Consider the following 21752-nt stretch of genomic DNA (forward strand, 5'->3'; position numbering starts at 1 on the left):
TAAATGAAAGCAGCATCAAGCTTCTAGTGCACTAACCTTTCACCTGGGTGTCTTTGCATGGGTTATTTGTGAAAAAGAGTTTGGTGGCTTGATTTTAGTGTGTTCACATCATGAAACCACCATAATGTGGTGTAATTAGGCATCCTTGCCCAGTAGAAGCCTGCAATTAGAATACTTAAACTTTATTGCAGGTTTAAGGGGGAGGGTGCATTGACAGCATTTTCAAGGAAGTATGCACAGCTCTAACCATTGTTAATGCTTCTTTATCACGAGCCATAAATGTTCACAGTTGTCTTTATGGGCAGCATTAAAAGAAACACCATTAGCTAGGGTCTGATTTTTCAGAGGTGTTGAGTACCTGCATTTTCCTGTGACTTTAATTAGATTTGCGGGTGCCCAGCACTTCTAAAAATCATGCCCAAGGGTCTTAAGCCAGACTTTCTGCATCTGGGGTCCCTAAAATTAGAGGCCGATTGTGAAAATGTTGCCCTTGGTAAATAGTTGTGCCAGCTGTAAAGAACTAGGCACTATGTATGTGTCAAAACATTACACCTGAGTAAAGCTGTATGCATAAATGTTTGCCAGGTCCGATCCTAGGAGATTTTTAATGTTGGAAGAAATTTTCAGCTTGTAGAGGACTTTTTTCCTTACGTTATATAGAAAATTTATTTTCTCCAGTAGAATGTTAATTTCTGTTGAAAACTATTATTCCTTGATAGGAAAATGTAGTTTTGAAGTATAAATATATATGTTATACATGGTTCATTTTATTATGATATCAGTAAAGCAATAGAAATTTGTGTAATTTTAGCTAATAATTTAGCTCTGGGAAATTAATGAGTTCTTATTTATAAGTTTACTGTAAATTGCAATAAACTACTAAATATATTTGCTTGCCTGTATATTATCCGTATGGAGATCATTATTACTCAGTGACAAACAGGTCTATTCTGGGGAAAATTAACTTTTGAATAGCTTATGGCACCAGTTTCAACGCCCAGAACTCTTGAAGGTGTTCAGGTCCAATCACACACGCATTTAGGATGTTGTATGCATGCAAACATACACTGCGCTGATATGTGAAGCAATTACATTGGTTTTGTACCTTTTGATTGTACCACTTGCACTCTGCCTACTAATCTCTCTCAACTAACATTGTTTCAAACAGACACCATTTTTATTTTAATAAACATAACTTGCCAGTGTAATATTTCCTTCTCTCTTCCTACTCAGGCTATCAGGTTGGGCAGCACAGCTACATACCACCCCTTCCTGAGAGCTGATTGATTTTGTTTAGAATCTAACCCTTATTAATATAACTTTTAATTCCATTACTAATCCCTGGTTCATAATGAAACCCCTCTCAGACTTTTACCTAGGAAACCCCTAGTGGCTGCTGCTGTAGTTTGCATACAGAACTGAGATTGTTATGAACGTGTGTATAAAGCTGAAATGACAACATAAAAATATGATTTGCTGTTTGTGTTTAGACAAATTTGGCTGTCATAGCCCAATTCAACACCCCAGTGGCTTAAAAATGGTAAAATTATCTGCAATTATCTGCAGCCTGCAGCTAATTTTCTGGATAGGTTAAACAGAAGCTTTGAAAAGAAGCCTACAGACAGAAGAAGTCATCCGCATTTGTACAATTTATGGAGCAGAAGTGCTGATGACAGTAGAAATTCAAGCCCTAGAGTGCTCCTCTAGATTTCATAGTCAATCAAAACTAAATTAAGAAACAAAGATTATTAAAAAGTCTTCTGTGCATGTAATTCTGGCATAATATTATGAGGTGGACATTAAATGTTTCCCTCTGAGACTTTCAGCATCATTAATGCAGCATGTCTTTAATTACAAGTAGGCTCATATTACTAAAAAATAGGGGAAATAAAGTACTCTGTGGTATAGTTAGCAATGCCATTATTGTGTTTACTGAAATAATTAAAAGAAGGGATATCATTCTTCTAAGTAACTTATAAGTCAAAATGTGCAATGAAAATGGAAACACTCTTATGTATGCAGCATAACTGAGTATAACAATTTAATGCAGTGGTATAGAAGCATTATTAAGTATAATTCCACCTAGCAGAATTCCTAGCAGATGTTATTGTGAAAGGCGTTTTTTTCTTCTTCTTCTTCTTCTTCTTTTTTTTTTTTTTTTTTACGGTTTGTAAATATTAAGGTACAAATTCTACTCTGTTACATCTGTGCTAATCTGTTAATAAGCGTGAGATTGTATGGGTTTATTTGGCTAAAGTTGAGGCTGTAGTGGATTGCTTAATGTGAATCTTCATACATGTACATTTGAAGAGACTATCTGAACGTGAAAGGTATTGCAGTCTTTACCTACATTACCTGAATTAATCCATCTATTTTCCATACCTTTTTAATGCTTAGGTTTAATTAACAGTAATTAAAGTTAGCAGTGTTTGCAAGGGTATCTTATGTTCAGATAACAATGTTTTTTGCCTTGGAATTTCCTATTTTAAGAAATATTTTATTATATAGTATAATAAAATTAGGAAATACACTATGTGCACCATGTGATTGTAGGGAACCTTTGCCAACCTCTGTCCCATCTTTCAGCCTCATGTGGAGACCAATCACAATATCACTTCTTGCATTCACTAGAGCATGAGGACTGTGCCAGGGTGAGTGGCTAGCCATTTTGGAGTGGATGAGAAGAAGGTGACCTTACACTTGTCCAACAGGTCCTGAGTTGGCTAACCAGTACAGGGACTACACATTGCGGCCTCATCAGGGATGATACAGAGGTGGCACTCCCTCACATGCAAAGGAACTCCTAAGTGGTGGTGTGCCTCTCTCTCAGCTCCCAATGTGGAAGTGCAACTTTAGTCTTATGAAAGAGAAAAAAGTAAATGTATGTAATGACAGTAGAAACAAAAGATGGCTTGGTGGAACCTGCAGGATGCTTGTTTCCTTTGCAATATAAAGGCAGCTGAAAAAAAAAATCCTCAAGTCAAAATTTAAGACTCGGGTTATGGGGAAATCAGATTTATTTATTTCATTTATTAACCCATTTGAAGGCTCACTTGTCAATTATTGACAAGAATCTGTAAATTTGAATTTAGTGCCAAATTTACATTTTGTAAAAACAAGTTTTTACAAAACCTAAGCTAAGCAGAAATGTGCCAATGAAATTTTTAATGTGTTAAACTGTCTTTCAGTGGAAACAGAATTTTCTGAATCAAACCTACCCTTGCAATGTTTGCACTGTCCTGCAATGTTTGCAATGCAGCCACTGCAACAATGTACCAAGTGCATAAACAAGTACTGTACAGTGTGTGTTAAATGTTTGTTTATGCCTATGTTTTTTGTTTTTCTTCAGTATGTCAAATTAACTGTGAACATTAGATTGTAGCTAACAACCCCCTTTACTGTCAGTAGATGGTTACTGCAATAACTGTAAACGTGAACAAAATAAGGAATTGTAGTGTCACCATGTAAACATTCAGAAGTAATAAGAAAAAATTAGCAGAAAATTATATTAGTGCTCTTACCACCTGGAAACAACTGTATAATGTAACAAGTTTACTAGAGAGATAGCGGTAGACACATAGATTTTCTTTGGTAGACTTAATCGGACAAGCAACATAATTCTTACTCAGATTGTCTTAAATACCCATAGGGAACTAGTTTCTATAACTAGAGTTGGGCTCTGTCCACAAACAAGCTTTCAACCATCTTTGCAACCTTATGAGTGTGGTTGGTTCCAAACATAGGGTACGTCTACACTGCAGTTGAATGTTTGAGTTTTGCCCATGTAGACATAGCTGAGCTAGCTTTAATCGAGTTAGCATGAGTAGCAATAGCCGGGAAACCATGGCAGCAGAGGCTTCAGTGTGGGCTAGGGTGACCAGATAGCAAGTGTGAAAAATCGGGACTGGGGTGGGGGGTAATAGGTGCTTATGTAAGAAAAAGCCCCCAAAATCAGGACTGTCCCTATAAAATTGGGACATCTAGTCACCCTAACGTGGGCTAGCTGTCCAAATAAGTACCTAGGTTCCTGGATGGGCTTGTACAACACATGATGCCACAGCTTCACTGCTGTTGGTACTCACACTAGCCACATTAAATCTATCTTGCATATATCTACACGTGCTGCAGTCACACCTCCAAATGCAGTGTAAACATACCCATAGTTTGCATCCACATACAATGTGGTTATAACTCAGTTCTTAGGTGTGGCAGCTAACAGCATTTCAACCTTGTCATGTGGCACAGAATTGTCTTCCTGTAACCAGCATGCTATTTTCTTTGCTGTGTGGGCAGGACCCTCCCACCCCCAATATGTTGGCTGGTTTTCATTATTCCCAGTTTTCTGCACACAGGACATCCCAGAATGCATGGTCCCACATGTTGCTGGTGCAGCTCTGAATGCACTCTCTTACCTTCTGGGGCATTATGTATCATGGTGGGTATGGATTTGCAAACACAGCATCAGTTTTAAAATAAATAAAATGTATTCCTAGTAAAATAATATTTATTTTAAAAAAAACATTCCTGACAGATTCAGTTCCATTCACAGTTGAATTATAGTGGCTCACTGTCAATATAACTGTGTCAGGAATGTCCCCTGAAATCTTAATATCAGCTGTAATAAAACATATATATATATAAATAAACCCATTTCTAGTAATATACTGCAAACTGCACTGCTACTGCTAAGGTGCAATTGATCTTGAGGCGATGGCTCATGGATTCCAAGCTTTAGGGACCCCCTAAGAACAGGATTTGCTGTAATAGAGTAGTATAATCTATATAGTAGTGTCCCAACAAACGCTCACTGTCTGAGGTTATGTTGTTATGGCGTAACATCATTATATGGCAACGATGTATCATTAGAAACCCCTACTTTATTGTGTGCAGGTGCACTAGAACACAGCAAACTGTAGAGTTTATTTTTGCAAGGGGTGAACCCGAACTGCATCCCAATACAATACTTGCTTTATGACATTATTCCATTGCCATGCCAGCCAAGGAAAGCTTGTGCTATAAAAGCCCATTCCTGGATTACAATACCTACTGAACTCATCTGGCATCTGTGGATTCTTCAAGTCCTGTACAAAGTCAAAAGAACCGTTACTGTTACACTGTACCACAGTAGGATGTTCATATGGGTTCACTTTTAAGATGACATAAGACAGTTTCCAAATATTAGCATTTATTAACACTTTGGTTTTTGATTTTTTTTCTTTTCAGTCATAAAGTGACCAGTCCAATGCATAGACTAAGGTTCCATGCAATCACTCCTGCAAACACATAACTGTGTACATATCTTTATTCACGTGAATAGCCCCATAGTGTTAAATGGGGCTATTCATGTGAGGTGTTATACATGTGCATAAGTCTTTCTAGGATCAGAGCCTAACAGCCATCTCATTCCCTTTGCTTCATGGAACGGAACAGAGAGGATGAAATGCATAGAAGCACTAGCATCCCCTGCTGGCAGTTACAGGTTGTGTTTGAAACCATTTAAGCAAGTTATCCTTTACTCCACGTGGAGAAAAAAAATTCATTACATTGCCTTGCTTAAGGGGACTAGGAAATGGTGAGACTGTAGGTGCTGTTACATTTTCCTCTGAGTTAGTGCCACTCACCTTCATTGTTTTTATTGTGATTCAAGGTAGAAACTGTCTTATGGAGACTGAAATTTCCTGTATGTGAAAATAAGTGTGTGTATTTCCAGATGTCCTGCAAGTAGCCAAAAGCAGGCCCCGGATATTGAAATTATTAAGCTAGCTGTTTCCTCTATCAGTGCAGAGGCCATAATATTCTACCCTGAAAAATGGATAATAGCCCTCGATTCTGTTATGTTCTTTGACTGATGAGGCAAAGGGGCCTTTGCACTTAAAAATTTCTTCTCGATAGACTGAGAAGTGCAACACAATCCTCTGAGCTAATTTACCTGAAGAGACAATGTCCACAGATCTAGATTTATACAGTTTGATTTTGTATACATTTTTCCTCTGCAGGTTAATATATCCACAACAGTCACATGCAGTGACGCCATTTGGATATGTAGGTGTGAATATGGCTATGGATAGTGTATTTTAATAATATTTTTGTCCTATGAAGCCAATGATTTCATGATTTTTGTTTATTTTTATATTGCTCCTCTCCCTCGTCCAGTCCAGTTTCTTCACCGTGAACACCCAATTGCATGGATATGGGAAAGGCCTTGCGTTTTCACCATGCAAATACTTATGCATGCAAGTAGTTCTACATCAGTGCTGTGGTGTTTTCCATGTTCTGTTTTCTATAGAATGTTTCTGTTTCTCATTTAATTCTTTAAACAGTTTTTTCTACATGGACTTTATAAATAAAAAGAGAAATGAGCTGAAGTGAATTTTAATTGATTACTCCATGTAAAAACCAGTTCCCTGGTTGAGACATTTTGTCAAGTTCCAGACCAGAGAGAATTTTTACTGCCAAGTAATTGTAAGGCCTTTAAAAGGGGACAGCGTTATATAAAAAGAGCATTTTCTTACATGTAAATACAGTGTCTTTCCTGTGCTTGTTATATTTTTATCTGAAAAACTGTCAAGAGCCATCACTGTAACTCATCAGTTTGATTTTTGCCATCTATACCTGCTCATAAGGCACTTTCCTCCAGTGAAAACTAGAAACAGAGCCGATTATGGATGACATTTACAAATGACTGCAAAAAAATCTAACTAAATAGCAAACAACATTTTTTTTTAAAAAGCACCCTGTGTATAACCAAAAAGTACAGAATGTGATTCTTGTAACTACTAAAACAGTTCTTACTATATGTTCCATTTTCTACTTCTATTTTTATCTGAGCCCTCCAAAATCTGGTAGACCCCTCGGCTTCGTTGCCCAGATGGATCTAGCAAACAGAAACAATACTGTAGGGATAGCCTGCAGAAATATCCTGGAGAAACTCTAACAAGATGCCTCCTATACAGGAGTATGTTTAAATTTTGTGTAATGGCACTGGAAATTTGAACAGTGCACTCCCCTTTCCCTGTCTAAAAATCTGGGAAGCTCATTATTCACTAGAAAGCCATTTTTTTCATCATTTAGATGATGATGAAATAAAAGTAGCTCTTGAAAATAATAGGGGCTACGTACAAGCTTTCTGCCCATACCCATGCATTCTTCAGTTTGGACATCTCAAATTTTATATTTTCAAGCAACCAAGATGTTGTGCTTCTCTTGATATCTATATTTGCTACCATCAGCAGGAAAACTTGTCATTTGAAGCTGGGAGAAAAGCTTGGGTTTGGGGGAAGATTTAGAAGCAACCATGTAAAGTGAACTTTATTGGTGATGCATTGGTTTTGATTTTTTTAAAAATGCTGTCTCATTTTTTCCTATGGAAAAAGATGTTTAAGGGTAAAGCATGACCTACACTTTACCTTTAAAAGTAAGTGGTTGAGATTTTTTATGTGGTCTATAGAGGACTCTGGCAGACACTAGCTTAGTCTCCTAAGGGCTGTAATACTCTAGTTGAACTCATGTTACTTGGGTCAATACAGAGGTAATTAGGTGTTTAGTGGCCTGTGATGAGCAGGTCAGACTGGAAACTGGAGGTTCCCTCTGTCTTTAAACTCTATGACGGTATAATTCTAGAGGGAGATTTTCAAAGCCACAAATAGCCGTTAGCATTGAAAATCTCCTCCTTGGAAACATATCCTTCATTAAAATTAATTTGCACCATTTAAGGACCTGAACCAACATTGATTGAAGTAAATGGAAAGACTCCCATTGATGGCTGGATCCAAAAATCTACTTACATATGTCAGTTGTGTAATGAAGATATGTGTCTAAATCCCCTAGATTGCTTTGGAAATCTCAATCAATGACTTTCATATATTCATAGACTCTAGGACTGGAAGGGACCTCGAGAGGTCATCGAGTCCAGTCCCCTGCCCTCATGGCAGCACCAAATACTGTCTAGACTATCCCTGATAGACCTTTATCTAACCTACTCTTAAATATCTCCAGAGATGGAGATTCCACAACCTCTCTAGGCAGTTTATTCCAATGTTTAACCACCCTGACAGTTAGGAACTTTTTCCTAATGTCCAACCTAGACCTCCCTTGCTGCAGTTTAAGCCATTGCTTCTTGTTCTATCCTTAGAGGCTAGGATGAACAAGTTTTCTCCCACTTCCTTATGACACCCTTTTAGATACCTGAAAACTGCTATCATATCTCCTCCCAGTCTTCTCTTTTCCAAACTAAACAAACCCAATTCTTTCAGCCTTCCTTCATAGGTCTCTAGACCTTTAATCATTCTTGTTGCTCTTCTCTGGACCCTCTCCAATTTCTCCACATCTTTCTTGAAATGCGGTGCCCAGAACTGGACACAATACTCCAGCTGAGGCCTAACCAGAGCAGAGTAGAGCGGAAGAATGACTTCTTGTGTCTTGCTCACAATACACCTGTTACTGCATCCCAGAATCACGTTTGCTTTTTTTGCAGCAGCATCACACTGTTGACTTATATTTAGCTTGTGGTCCACTATAACCCCTAGATCCCTTTTTGCCATACTCCTTACTAGATAGTCTCTTCCCATTCTGTATGTGTGAAACTGATTGTTCCTTCCTAAGTAGAGCACTGTGCATTTGTCTTTATTAAACTTCATCCTGTTTACCTCAGACCATTTCTCCAATTTGTCCAGATCATTTTGAATTTTGACCCTATCCTCCGAAGCAGTTGCAATCCCTCCCAGTTTGGTATCATCTGCAAACTTAATAAACGTACTTTCTATGCCAATATCTAAGTTGTTGATGAAGATATTGAACAGAGCCGGTCCCAAAACAGACCCCTGCAGAACCCCACTCGTTATACCTTTCCAGCAGGATTGGGAACCATTAATAACAACTCTCTGAGTATGGTTATCCAGCCAGTTATGCACCCACCTTATTGTAGCCCTATCTAAGTTGTATTTGCCTAGTTTATCGATAAGAATATCATGCAAGACTGTATCAAATGCCTTACTAAAGTCTAGGTATACCACATCCACAGCTTCTCCCTTATCCACAGGACTCGTTATCCTATCAAAGAAAGCTATCAGATTGGTTTGACACAATTTGTTCTTTACAAATCCATGCTGGCTATTCCCTATCACCTTACCACCTTCCAAGTGTTTGCAGATGATTTCCTTAATTACTTGCTCCATTATCTTCCCTGGTCCAGAAGTTAAACTAACTGGTCCGTAGTTTCCTGGGTTGTTTTTATTTCCCTTTTTATAGATGGGCACTATATTTGCCCTTTTCCAGTCTTCTGGAATCTCTCTCCCGTCTCCCATGATTTTCCAAAGATAATAGCTAGAGGCTCAGATACCTCCTCTATTAGCTCCTTGAGTATTCTAGGATGCATGTCATCAGGCCCTGGTGACTTGCAGGCATCTAACTTTACTAAGTGATTTTTAACTTGTTCGTTTTTTTATTTTCTCTTCTAAACCTACCCGCTTCCCATTAGCATTCACTATGTTAGGCATTCCTTCAGACTTCTCGGTGAAGACCGAAACAAAGAAGTCATTAAGCATCTCTGCGATTTCCAAGTTTCCTGTTACTGTTTCTCCCTCCTCACTGAGCAGTGGGCCTACCTTGTCTTTGGTCTTCCTCTTGCTTCTAATGTATTGATAAAAAGTCACCTTGTTTCCCTTTATTCCTGTTGCTAGTTTGAGCTCATTTTGTGCCTTTGCCTTTCTAATCTTGCCCCTGCATTCCTGTGCTGTTTGCCTATATTCATCCTTTGTAATTTGTCCTAGTTTCCATTTTTTTGTGACTCCTTTTTTAGATCATGGAAGATCTCGTGGCTAAGCCAAGGTGATCTTTTGCCACATTTTCTATCTTTCCTACCCAGCGGAATAGCTTGCTTTTGGGCCCTTAATAGTGTCCCTTTGAAAAACTGCCAACTCTCCTCAGCCGTTTTTCCCCCTCAGTCTTGATTCCCATGGGACCTTACCTATCATCTCTCTGAGCTTACCAAAATCCGCCTTCCTGAAATCCATTGTCTATATTTTGCTGTACTCCCTTCTACCCTTCCTTAGAATTGTGAACTCTGATTTCATGATCACTTTCATCCAAGCTACCTTTCACTTTCAAATTCTCAACGAGTTCCTCCCTATTTGTTAAAATCAAATCTAGAACAGCTTCCTCCCCAGTAGCTTTTTCAACCGTCTGAAATAAAAAGTTGTCTGCAATGCAGTCCAAGAACTTATTGGATAGTCTGTGCCCTGCTGTGTTATTTTCCCAACATATATCTGGATAGTTGACTGCTGAGCTAGAATTGATATGCAAACTAGATACAATCAACTCCGGTTTGAATAAGGACTGGGAATGGCTGAGCCATTACAAACATTGATTCTATCTCCCCTTGTAAGTATGCTCACACTTCTTATCAAACTGTCTGTACTGGGCTATCTTGATTATCACTTCAAAAAATTTTTTTCTCTTAATTAATTGGCCTCTCAGAGTTGGTAAGACAACTCCCACCTGTTTATGCTCTCTGTATGTGTGTATATATATCTCCTCAATATATGTTCCATTCTATATGCATCCGAAGAAGTGGGCTGTAGTCCACACCAACATTCCAATCATGCGTATTATCCCACTAAGTTTCGGTAATGCCAACAATGTCATAGTTGTACTTATTTATTAGCACTTCCAGTTCTTTCTGCTTATTACCCATACTTCTCGCATTTGTTAATAGGTATCAAAGATCCTGCTTTGATCTTGCGTCCCAGTTTTGCCCTGACCCTCCTTTCTCTCTGCCATTATAGCCCACGCTCCCTCCTATTTCTAATCTATCTTATGTAAAAGCACAATTAGGAATATGCTTTCTGTGTATTTACATTCCATGTCATGAGTACTTTGACTAAAAAGCTTTTTTTCAGTATATTAAACCTGTTTGTTTATTGTGTAAATGTTTGGTTTTGGATTTCCTCACCTACAGAACTGTTGAAAGCAAGGGTCAAAGTCTCCAGTGGCTGGACAAGATTTGATTACTGGGATACATTTTGTTCTTTGATACTTGCCCTAGAAGTGCAGTAAATGTAAGAATGCTCAGATAGCATATTTTAACAATTTTTAACTGGAAAGTGCCATGTCACACATCCGAGAAAGACAAGGTGGGTTAGGCCCAGACCTGAAGAAGAGCTCTGTGAAGCTCAAAAGCTGGTCTCTTCCACCTTTGGTCCAGTAAAAGATATAACCTCACCCACCATGTCTCTCTCTCTTATCATGGGATCAACACCGCTACGACATCACTGCAAACAAAAATGTCACACATCGCAGTCTGGATATTAAAATATATTGTTTTACTTTTGAGTCCCACAGCTTATTTATAAATAACTAACAAGAACAGAAGAACCTATTAATGAATAATCTCCCAATTTTTCTCCATAATTATGCCATCATTAATTGTGGCACTGAATAGTTAAGTATCTCTAAGCTCATCCTTTATAAGCCCCAATTCATGGGTTTAGAAATAGGTCTCAGATCAGGAGTAAATCAAAATACTTTTTTAAAATTAAAAAACAGTTGTATTTTTAGCATAATTAGTTGACTATTAATAATGAAAACTGTGTCCTTTTTAACAGTAAAATAATGGCCAAGTTACTGATGTGTGAAAATGCTTGGTTATTTTTCATATCCAAATTTTTTTAACCATCCACGCATTTCCTTTTCTCTTTTGCACTGTTTCAGGGAACTGAACAAAGTCCCCCTTTGGCAAAAGGCAGAGAAAGAAAACTTCTAAGTTTGGAGTGAGATTATTCCCATATGCTTTGGTTTTAGTGCCAGCAAAGGACTCAGACCTTGCTGTCTGAACTGGTACCAGTTTTGCTGAGCTGCAGCATAGGAATAGAGCCAGCTAGCTCTCACAAATATGCTACCGTTGGGTTGGTTCTCCGTGTAGTGTTCTCAGACACTGTGGGCCAGATTCTCAGCTGGGGTAAATTGGCATAGCTCCATTGACTTGAATGGGGCTATGCTAATTTACATCAGCAGAGGGTCTGTCCCTGTACATATGCTGCTTCTGTTGAGATTCAGGCCTGATACAATCTGTCTCTGCATTCTTCCCTGGGTACCAGCCCTTCATGAGTTCTTCCTTTGGCCGCACTAAAATAGTATCCTCTTCAAAGTGGTGAAAATTGAAAAAAACCCTGTCCTTGCAGAGAATACAAAAGACCGAAAGCTGGAGATGCTTCAAAGAACGCAGTGATATTACCTGTGCCCCCCTGACTGTACATGGTGGATTCTGGATCTGAGAATTTTTCCTACCACATACTAGTTTGAGAAGAAGCCACAACCAAAGGATTTCTCCCTCCTTATCCTCTTCCCTCTCTCTATTGGACAACATAATCTTCCACCAGATGGAAAGGCTTCTATCTACACCCTCAGAAGTCTATGTCCCTCCAGACCCAGGTTGTCAACCAGTGGCAGGTACTTAAATCTTAAGGTCAAACACTTCAGTGGCAATATGATAGAAGTGTGCACTGAAATGTGACTTGTATTATGAGATCTCTCTCAGAATGCCATCTGTGAAGCAGCCACCTTCCCCATATGCACACTCAGAGGAAGTAAACATGCTGTGCAGCAAAAGTACACAGAAAGGCCCAGAAAGTTTAGGGTTTTTAATAGGCAATATTTGATTCTTCTAATCAATACTAATCTAATGAAGAATTTGGAGCAAATATCATTCTGGTAGTTTTATCTTGTCAAGTGCTAAGTAGTGCTAAAACGTGAATTTGGAATGATAAAATTACTGCATAATATCAGACATACATCAGTGAACAGCAAAACAGCACTGACTCCAACAGAAACCTGACATTTTTGTCCCTTTTTCTCAATTCCACTTTCAGAGTAATACAAGGTAGGTAGAGTATGCTAATACAATTTTCCAGAGTCTTGTTCTTCCCCTAGGGCACTTCCTTCTGAAACCTCACTTAAAGCAGAGGTCCTCAACCACCATCACAGTTGTCACTAATTGGTGCCCTTGCTAGCCATCTTAGCAGAAGCCCCAAAAACTGAATGCATGTGAGGGAGTCTTCACCCCATAGGGGTTTTCCCCACAGGTTATAATTGAAATACTGCCTGGGAAGCGTTGGGAAAACTGTTGGTATTGCTAATTTTACTTTGGATCAGCTCTGGGCTTATGCCATACGCATGAAACCTTTCATAAGCACTAAAACATATTTTTAGAAAAAGATAAAATAACAACCTAGGTGTTTAGCACCATCTTATAAATCTGCAAAATACTTTGCTGTGAAGATGTTCAGGTCAATAGTAAATTGCTGAGAAAGTTTAGTTGCCAATTTTTTGCTTTGGGAGTTGAGTACTAGATAGCTCTCTTCCTAGGCAGATAGCCTTAGAGGTCTTTGGTCTCTGTCTCCTGTCAGGAGTGGTAAAGCACTGATACAGGGGAGCTTGGTGATAAGTTAGCCTGCATGCTCAAACCTTATGATAGCAGTGCACAGATTAATGTTGATCCTTCTGCCATAGCCTGTTCCCTGCATTCTATTCCCACAGCAGGGATACAGGGAGCAAGTACAGGTAGAGGATCCAATGAGAACACAGCTCCCAAGCCAGCTGTACTGCTGGAGGGTGGGTGCCATCAGTGTGTATGTTATAGCCTTCAGAACAGTGGGACTGAGATCTACACTTTTCACTACAGATCTCAGGGTTTGTAGGTGTGTTCTCTCATCTCCATGGGAAGTCAAATCCCCACTTGTCTTACGTGCAGGATACCTCAGAAATTCTGGCAGTGCTGTCTCATAGAAACTCTGTTGGAGGACACGATCCGGCTCATAAATACTTAAAAGCAAAGAAATTCATAGTTAAGCCTGAAATACCTTCTTGCCTTATATTATTCCCCGATGCCTAAATATCGTATTTCAGAGGTATCCAAACGGTGTTCTTATACTGTGGTTGCTATTATTTATTCCTTTATAGTCTTCTGCCCCGCGGTTCAGAATGCTTTTCACAGAAAAAGTAGTGCTGTAAATAAAGACGCATAACACAACTGAGAATATCAGAAACCACTTTACAAATAATGTGCAGGGACTGTAAGTGAACAAAAAATTAGAGTCCTTTCCTACAGTGTCTCCTTGCTCTGGAACTCCTATGAAATCCCATGCATGGTGAACATGCAGCTGCAGCCATACAATAGAGCCCTTTGTCAAAATAGGGTTTTTTTAAATTCTTTTTAAGAAATCATTTTAAAATTTACTCTTCTAGGTTTGAATCAGACTGCACTATTTTTATAAATTGTGTGTGTGTGTATGAATGTGATATAACATGACAATTGAAATTGTAAGAAATCTAATTTTAACTTGCAGTTGATTTATGAAATAATGCTGAATTCTTTGACTTTGTGAAAATAACATATGATATTAATAATCCTTTAGAACTGATTTAGCACCAAATCCTATTGGAGTGCCAGTAGGAAGCCAAGGACTTGTAACAAATCAATCACTTGTAGTGACATTTTTATTACTCTTTCAGAAATGCCATGCTTTAATTGTCTCCCCACTTCAAATCAACTGCTTAGTCTGGTTTAGCAAAAGCTTTCTTCCCAGATAGCCTGCTAGTTGTGACTGTCCTAGCTTTTGGAAACCTAAGCTCTGTATACCTTCCTGGCATAATTACTGCTGGCAGGAGCAGAACCAAATACCTGTGAGGCAAGTCTCAGTGTGCATGCAATTTAAGAGAGTGACAATGCCATATTGATTACTAGTCACATTTTCACTAATTTTTTTTTTAAGTTACTGGGCCAAATTCTCTGACTTATAGCCCAGGGATTGAAATGGGTATAAGTCAGCTCAGAATTTGACCTTTTTATTTTAAACTATGTGAAATTTTCAGCAGTGGTGTACAATTAAAAATGGCTTTGTTTTTATAACAACGGGAAAAATACTTCAAATGCTTTTGCATCCTTTCTAGCACAAATCCAAAAGATGAACTGAAGTGCAACTATAAATAGAAAATAAGCTTTAAGACACTGTTTCAGCAATGATGTCTTTGCCAGCTTGTAATAAAAAGGTTTCTTTTTTCCACAGACCCATAAAGGACTCCTGATAAAATCTTTCTAATCTCATTTTTTGTTCCTAACGTAGATTAACCTTTTTATGGTTTACTGAAGCCAAAATACTGATTTGTCTCCAATTGGTTTGCAAACTTGTGAGCTGAACAAAAGTAACATGGCACCAAGGTCATGTCATGTAAGTGATAAACCTCATCAACTCTGGCACTCCAGAGGTCAGTGGTTTTGTTAACTCTGAGCTCTTGCGATTCTGGACTTAGTGGTATTATTATCGTTTCAAATGAGCAGATGGATTTTTGTCTGTGTTTTTGCAGACTTTGAAATGCTGGCAATCAGCAATACTGAAAGAAACCCGTTTCCTGTGTCTTCTGCCTGTGATATTATTGAAAGTCCACACAATGCCAATACAGTAATGGTAGGTCAGGGGCATACACAGTTTGACACCAAAAACCACATCGGCAATTTGTCAAGAGCTGCATGTTAAATAAAATGGGACAAATTGCAACCAACCTCATATTTAATATATCAGTGCAGACACAAAGAGTCCGTGCATGCAATGTTCCATCTCTACACAAGCAGAAAGCTATTCAAATTAATATGGACCATGGAATGCAGGATCCTGTAGACTCTGCATATCCCATTTCTCTCTTTAAGATGAGGACAGCGAGCAACTGCACTGTAGAACTACAAGGCATACATTCCACATTTGGGCTGCACTTTTTCCACCCTGTACTAGATGGCTGGGTAATTATTTTGGAAGTGAATGTTTATGTCAAATCTACCTTTATTGTACTTTGGTAGGACCTTCAATTTGTGCCACCTTAGAGGACACTCTGACTAAAGTAAGATCTGCATTCCCAATCTTGGCATCTGATTCAAGGACAAAAAGCTGGGAAGCAAAATAATATGTGTGCCATGAAAGATGTGAATACTCCATGTAAGAAATTGTGTGTGCAGGTCCAGGACTGCTTTCTGATGAGAGTAATGAAGTTTGTGCTGGATACTTCATTCAGGGAAAATAACTTATGATTGTATAAAGAGAGAGTTAGATTTTTAGGGACTGTAGGGTTGTTGACACAAGTTTATTTTTGGAAGTTAATATTGGATGCTAAGACTAAGTTATGGCAAAGCTTGTGACAAATGGATATATACAATGTGCTGTTTGGCACTGCTGAAAAAAATGATGATGCAGTTGACTTGAATCAGGTAAAATAGCACTAGTGGGTTTTTGAGAGAGGGGAGAAGAGGTTTTATAAAGTTTCAGTTCCCATCTTGGAAGTGTTGTGGAGGATGCTTCTAAGTAATAGCTGTACAAATAATCGCAAATTACAGTGTCATACAACTCCATTAACTAGGTGAAGAAAAAATAGCAACATTTTCATTTTAATGAGATGTCAGGTCTCTCCCTCGCTGTACCATGCATCTTAATGTACCTTGCTGTCTGTACTGACTTGAGGCTCCAAGGCTTTGTCATTACTTGGCGATTCCTTTCTCTAATTTCTTGTGACACATGGTGCTTAAATCCACAAGAAATGTGAGGTAAGGCAGGATTCCTGCAGACTGACTCGCCTTAAGAAGAGCCTTCATTTGCATTATTCATTAGATAAAGGCATTGATTTGCATCTCATTTTGGTTGTCTCAATTTCCAGGCAGAGGATGTAGGAGAATTCTCAGGATTGCAAATTTTTTCTTATATTAATAGCATTCATGTGGGAATAAGTCTCCATTGTTTGCTGCTCTATATTTTGTCTTACACTTATCTTAAATACCTCCAAAAATGATGTACCATTGGTCCAGGGGTGGGAAAACTTTTTGGGCCAAGAGCCACATCTGGGTGGAGAAATTATATGCAGGGCTGGGGCATGGGGTTGGGGTGCAGGAGGGGGTGCAGGATGGAGTGTGGGGTGTAGGAGGGGGTGCAGTGTATGGCAAGGGGCTCAGGGCAGGGGGTTGGGATACAGGGTATACGAGGCTGCTCAGGGCAGGGAGTTGGGGTGCGAGGTGCAGGTAGGGGGCTTAGGGCAGGGAGTTGGGGGGCAGGGTGTAGGAGGGGTTCGAGCTCCGGCCGGGTGCCGCTTACCTAAAGCGGCTCCGGGGTGGCAGCAGCGTGCACTGGGTCCAGGGCAGGTTCCCTGCATGCCCCGGCCCCGGCCCAGCGTCGCTCCAGGAAGCCCTGCGGCCCCTGGGGGAGAGGAGACGGAGGGCTCTGTGTGCGCTGCCCTTGCCGCGCCTCCAGGTACCTCTCCCGAAGCTCCCATTGGACGCGGTTCCCCATTCCCGGCCAATGGGAGCTGTGGGGGAGGTACCTGGAGCCAAGGGCAACACATGGAGTCCTCTGCCCCCTGCCCGGGGGCCGCTTCTGAGAGCAGCGCCGGACCCGCGGCGCCCTGGGGGGCAATCCTGTAGGCCGGATCCATCCCGCAGGCCGTAGTTTGCCCACCCCTGCATTTGGTCCTTTAATAGTAAAATATAGATCTCTACTCTTCAGTGAAAGGTATTAAATTGCTATCATTACAATTTTAAAAGTTTATTTATTTGAAGCATAATTCCATATGTAGTCAATAATTGTAATTAGATTGTAATTGTCTCGTTTCTATTTTTATAAGGTTATAAAGCTCAGATGCAGAGGCTTGTATAGCTGTAATGGTTGTGTATAATTTGATAGTATCTTAAGGTTTTTTCGCCATTCATTAGTCTGAAGCAGTAGCATGTTAAGAATGTTATTCATTCTGTTAAATAACACAGCTGTTAAGAAACACAGTAACCCAGATAACTTTCATCAGTGCTTTCTTCTCTCCTTCTAAATCTTGCTAACTAATTTGCCTTATACTTAGCTCCTCCTTTTTCAAATCCAGCTTTCTGAATGAAACGTTGAGAGAGAAAGCTAACAGGTTTCACTGTTCTGTCTGCAGTATGGTGTGTGTGCGTTCATTATCAGCAGCATTATATGAGCTCTGTCATCCTAAGGTATTAAACACAGAAAATGGTCTTTCGTTATGAGTGATATGTCCCTAGTGAACTGAAGCAGGTTTAATTATTTGGTATATATTCTTTTAAAAAAAAAAAGTACAAAAAATACAATTAACCAGGAAAGGCTCTGAATATCCTGTGCCGTTCCTTTTTACACCTCCATCAGGAGCTAATGATTTCATCACGTGTAGGTCTACCCAAGCTAGCTTTCATCAAGTGTGCTAAAAGTAGCAGTGAAGCTGCTACAGCCACACATGCAGTGGCACAGACTAGCCCATCTGAGTATGTACCCAGGGTCCCAGGTGGGATTGTACTCCGGTAGCTACCCTGTGCTGCCACCCATGCTGCTGAAATGAGGTCACTGCTATTTTAACGAGCTAGCTAGACCAAAGCTAGCCCGGGTATACCTACACTTGCTGCAATCACACCTCCCAATTACAGTGTAGACCAGGAGTTCTCAAACTTCACTGCACCACAACCCCCTTCTGACAACAAAAATTACTACAGGACCCCAGGAGCCCGCTGCCCAGGGCTGGGGAGGGGAACAAAGCCCGAGGACTTCAGCCCCAGGCAGTGGGAGGCTATAAGCTGAGTCTTATCACCCAGGGCTGAAGCCCTTGGGCTTGGGTTTCAGCTCCGGGCTGTGGAGTCGGGTTTCAGCCCCAGATCCCAGCAAGTCTAACTCCAGCCCCAGTGATCCCATTAAAATGGTGTCATGACCCACTTTGGGGTCTCGACCCACATTTTAAGAACTGTTGGTGTAGACATACCTTTAATAACCTACATTCACCTCCTTGGATAGTGGCTCACATGGCTAAAACAAATTATTTATTAGTAGTAGTTTTAGTATTACCACCAAAGACCTCAGTTGGGTTGGGACTCCATTGTGTTAGGCTCTGTACAAAAACACTGGAAGACTGTATCCTTGCCTCAAAGAGTTTACAGTCTAATTTGAAACAAACTGCAGCACGAATGAAACAAGCAAAAGGAGGGAAGGGCCAGCAGGATGAGGGCAAGACTCCATAAGATCTTGCAGTTACATAGACTATTTATTTGCACGATATGAGAGTTCCACATTATTTACAAGATTTTAAAAGTAAATAATATGTATTCATGACTGTCACTCAACCTCTCTATCATCAGATGGTTGATTTCTTGGAGGTGTCACTGCAGAAGTGAATCTGGAGGAAGAATTTGAAAGAGGAGAGGATAGTACCTTTGCACATGAGTTCAAGGAGGGCATTTCAAGCGTACGAGACAGTGTGGCAGAAAGCACAGAGTGCAAATACATTGCAGTGATACAATCCCAAAATGATACAGGTTTACTTTAACGCCTTGTCTACATTGTATCTTTTAACTGAATTTGCCTCTAGTTAGTAACTTGTCTGAATCTAAACATAGTTTATATCCACACACAGCATAGTTAATACATGGTTAGTAACCGCATCAGTTCTTGTCAATGACCAAAGCTGGCATGTGACTCTTTCTGTAACAAGGCAAAACAGTTATTTTGCTGTGTAGAAGGAACTCCTATCTATCCAGGCTGGCCAGTCTGTCTTTCTCCCAATTCTCTGTGCTATAGGAAATCCCTCTGTGTACTGGTGTGTGTCCTTCATTCCATGCTTATGTTCTCTGGGCATGCAGAGTATACTGGGGCACTATGGGATAGCTCTCCAGATTTGTCCAGAACGTACAGATACAAACAGGGTTAGGCCTTGTGGTAGGTGTGGACATACAAATACAATTGGCGCACAGTTGCATTATATAGACCTAAATGAACAACGTTTTTGTTGTGAGTGGGTAGGATTGACTAGAATGCCCGGTTGAAAAGAGCCCTGGCGACTCCAGTCGGCACCGCTGACCAGGCCGTTAAAAGTCCAGTTGGTGGCACAGTGAGGGCCCAGGGCTAAGGCAGGCTCCCTGCGGGTCCCAGAAGTGGAGGCCAGGTCCCTATGGCCCCTGGGCAGCAAGGGAGGCTCCATGCACTGCCTCCATCCCCAGAGCCGGCTCTGCAGCTCCCTTTGCTCAGGAACCGCAACCAATGGGAGCTGCGGGGGCAGCGCCTTTGGGCACTAGGGAAGTGTGCAGAGCCTCCCTGGCCGCCCATGCGCCTAGAGGCCACAGGGACCTAGCAGCCACATCCTGGGAGCCTCAGGAAGTGCCGCTGGGACCCTGCACCTCAAACCCTCCCAACCCCTGCCCCAGCCCAGAGTCCCCTCTCGCACCCAAACTCCCTCCCAGAACCTGCATCCCACTCCCCCACATACCCCCAGCCATAAGTCCCCTCCTGCATCCCAAACCCCTCGAGCCCACACCACCAGCTGGAGCCCACATCTCAACCTCCTGCCCCAGCCATAAGCCCCCTCCTGCACCCCAAACCCCACACTCCCAGCCAGAGCTCTCGCCTCCCCCAACGCCCCCAACCTCCTGCTGCAGCCTGGTGAAAGTGAGTGAGGGTGGGAAAGAGCAAGCAACGGGGGCTGGGGGAGGGAATGGAGTGAGTGGTGGGGCATCAGGAAAGGGGCAGAGTATTTGATTTTGTGCAATTAGAAAGTTGGCAACCCTATGAGTGGGTCTTCTGATGCAGTTATGGTTGTACTGGGCCTGAGAAAGAAAAAGGATGGTATAACAGGACTTCTGAATTCTAGGCTAGGGCAGTATGCTATGAGGCAGCAAATAGGTTTGATTTTGGGCCCAGTTAAGTCAATGGCAAAGTTCTCATTGATGTCATTGCAAGATCAGGTCCATAGAACACATGGCTGAGCTTGTTGAAGCCAACCAGGGGAAAGGGCGAGGGAATACCATTTAATTGCAATGAGTGTGTTGTGAAATCTCCTAGTTTGTTTGAAAATCTCAATATCTGTGTACGGACTTTATTTTTTATACTGACTCTGGTAACATAGAATACCAGGTTTGGCCAAGAAGTGATCTAAACCATTTATTATTCACTTGTGTTAACATGCTCAGAATGTTCTTCCCTAACTGCTGTTTGTACTGTCTGGATTCTGTGATTAATACTGTAATGCAAAGTAGATACTTCTCTTCTTTATAGCAGAGTCTGGCACCAGTGCTATATTTAAGGGTCTTCTGACATTTCCATTATAAAGTCTGTGTTTGAGGCTGTCCTAGTTTGTATCAGGCTGAAGGTTGGCAAACACAATCCAATCTCCTGCAGGATTTATTTTTTGTAAGTAATAGCAGCTTAAGCCAGGTCATCGAAAATATAGGGTTTTATCAGTTCAAGATTCTTAATTTTGTCATGCTTTTTTTCTTAGAAAAGTCTAAGTTTTAAATAATTAAACCTGTCAGGTACTTAGGGCTAAATGCTGCCCTTCACAAGATAAAAAGTGCTTAAACTGAAGTTGTGGTGACCTACGTGCTATATAAACAATAACATTTCTTCCACAATTAGAATATACCTTTTCTTGAACACAGATCCCCCTGATAGTGCTTACAGAGCTACACTTGTGAAGCACATAGTCGGTATTCAGCCAATGGCTAGCTCCATATCCATACCTAACAACTTTATAGCGGTTCCTAGTTCGGGTTTCAAAATGTAGAGTGGGGTTCCAAGCAGTTTTTTTTAACTGACGGGACTCTGTAAAGACTATTTCTAACTAAGAATAGTTTTCTGAAGCATATTTTGAAGTCAACATGTTCTCCAAAGGCTTTTCCACAATGAATTATTCCAAATAATATTTATCAAAAACAAAATGTCCTATCACAGCTTGGCCAGTGC

General features: G+C 40.5%; 1 protein-coding gene across 11 annotated transcripts in view; it reads left to right on the forward strand.

Moving 5' to 3' along the window:
• Positions 1 to 21752, forward strand: part of NTNG1 (netrin G1) — a 305313-nt gene that overhangs the window by 91534 nt on the left and 192027 nt on the right. The window lies entirely within an intron of this gene.

The sequence above is a fragment of the Chrysemys picta genome, chromosome 8 (assembly GCF_011386835.1).
Source record: "Chrysemys picta bellii isolate R12L10 chromosome 8, ASM1138683v2, whole genome shotgun sequence".
Lineage (NCBI taxonomy): Eukaryota > Metazoa > Chordata > Testudines > Emydidae > Chrysemys > Chrysemys picta.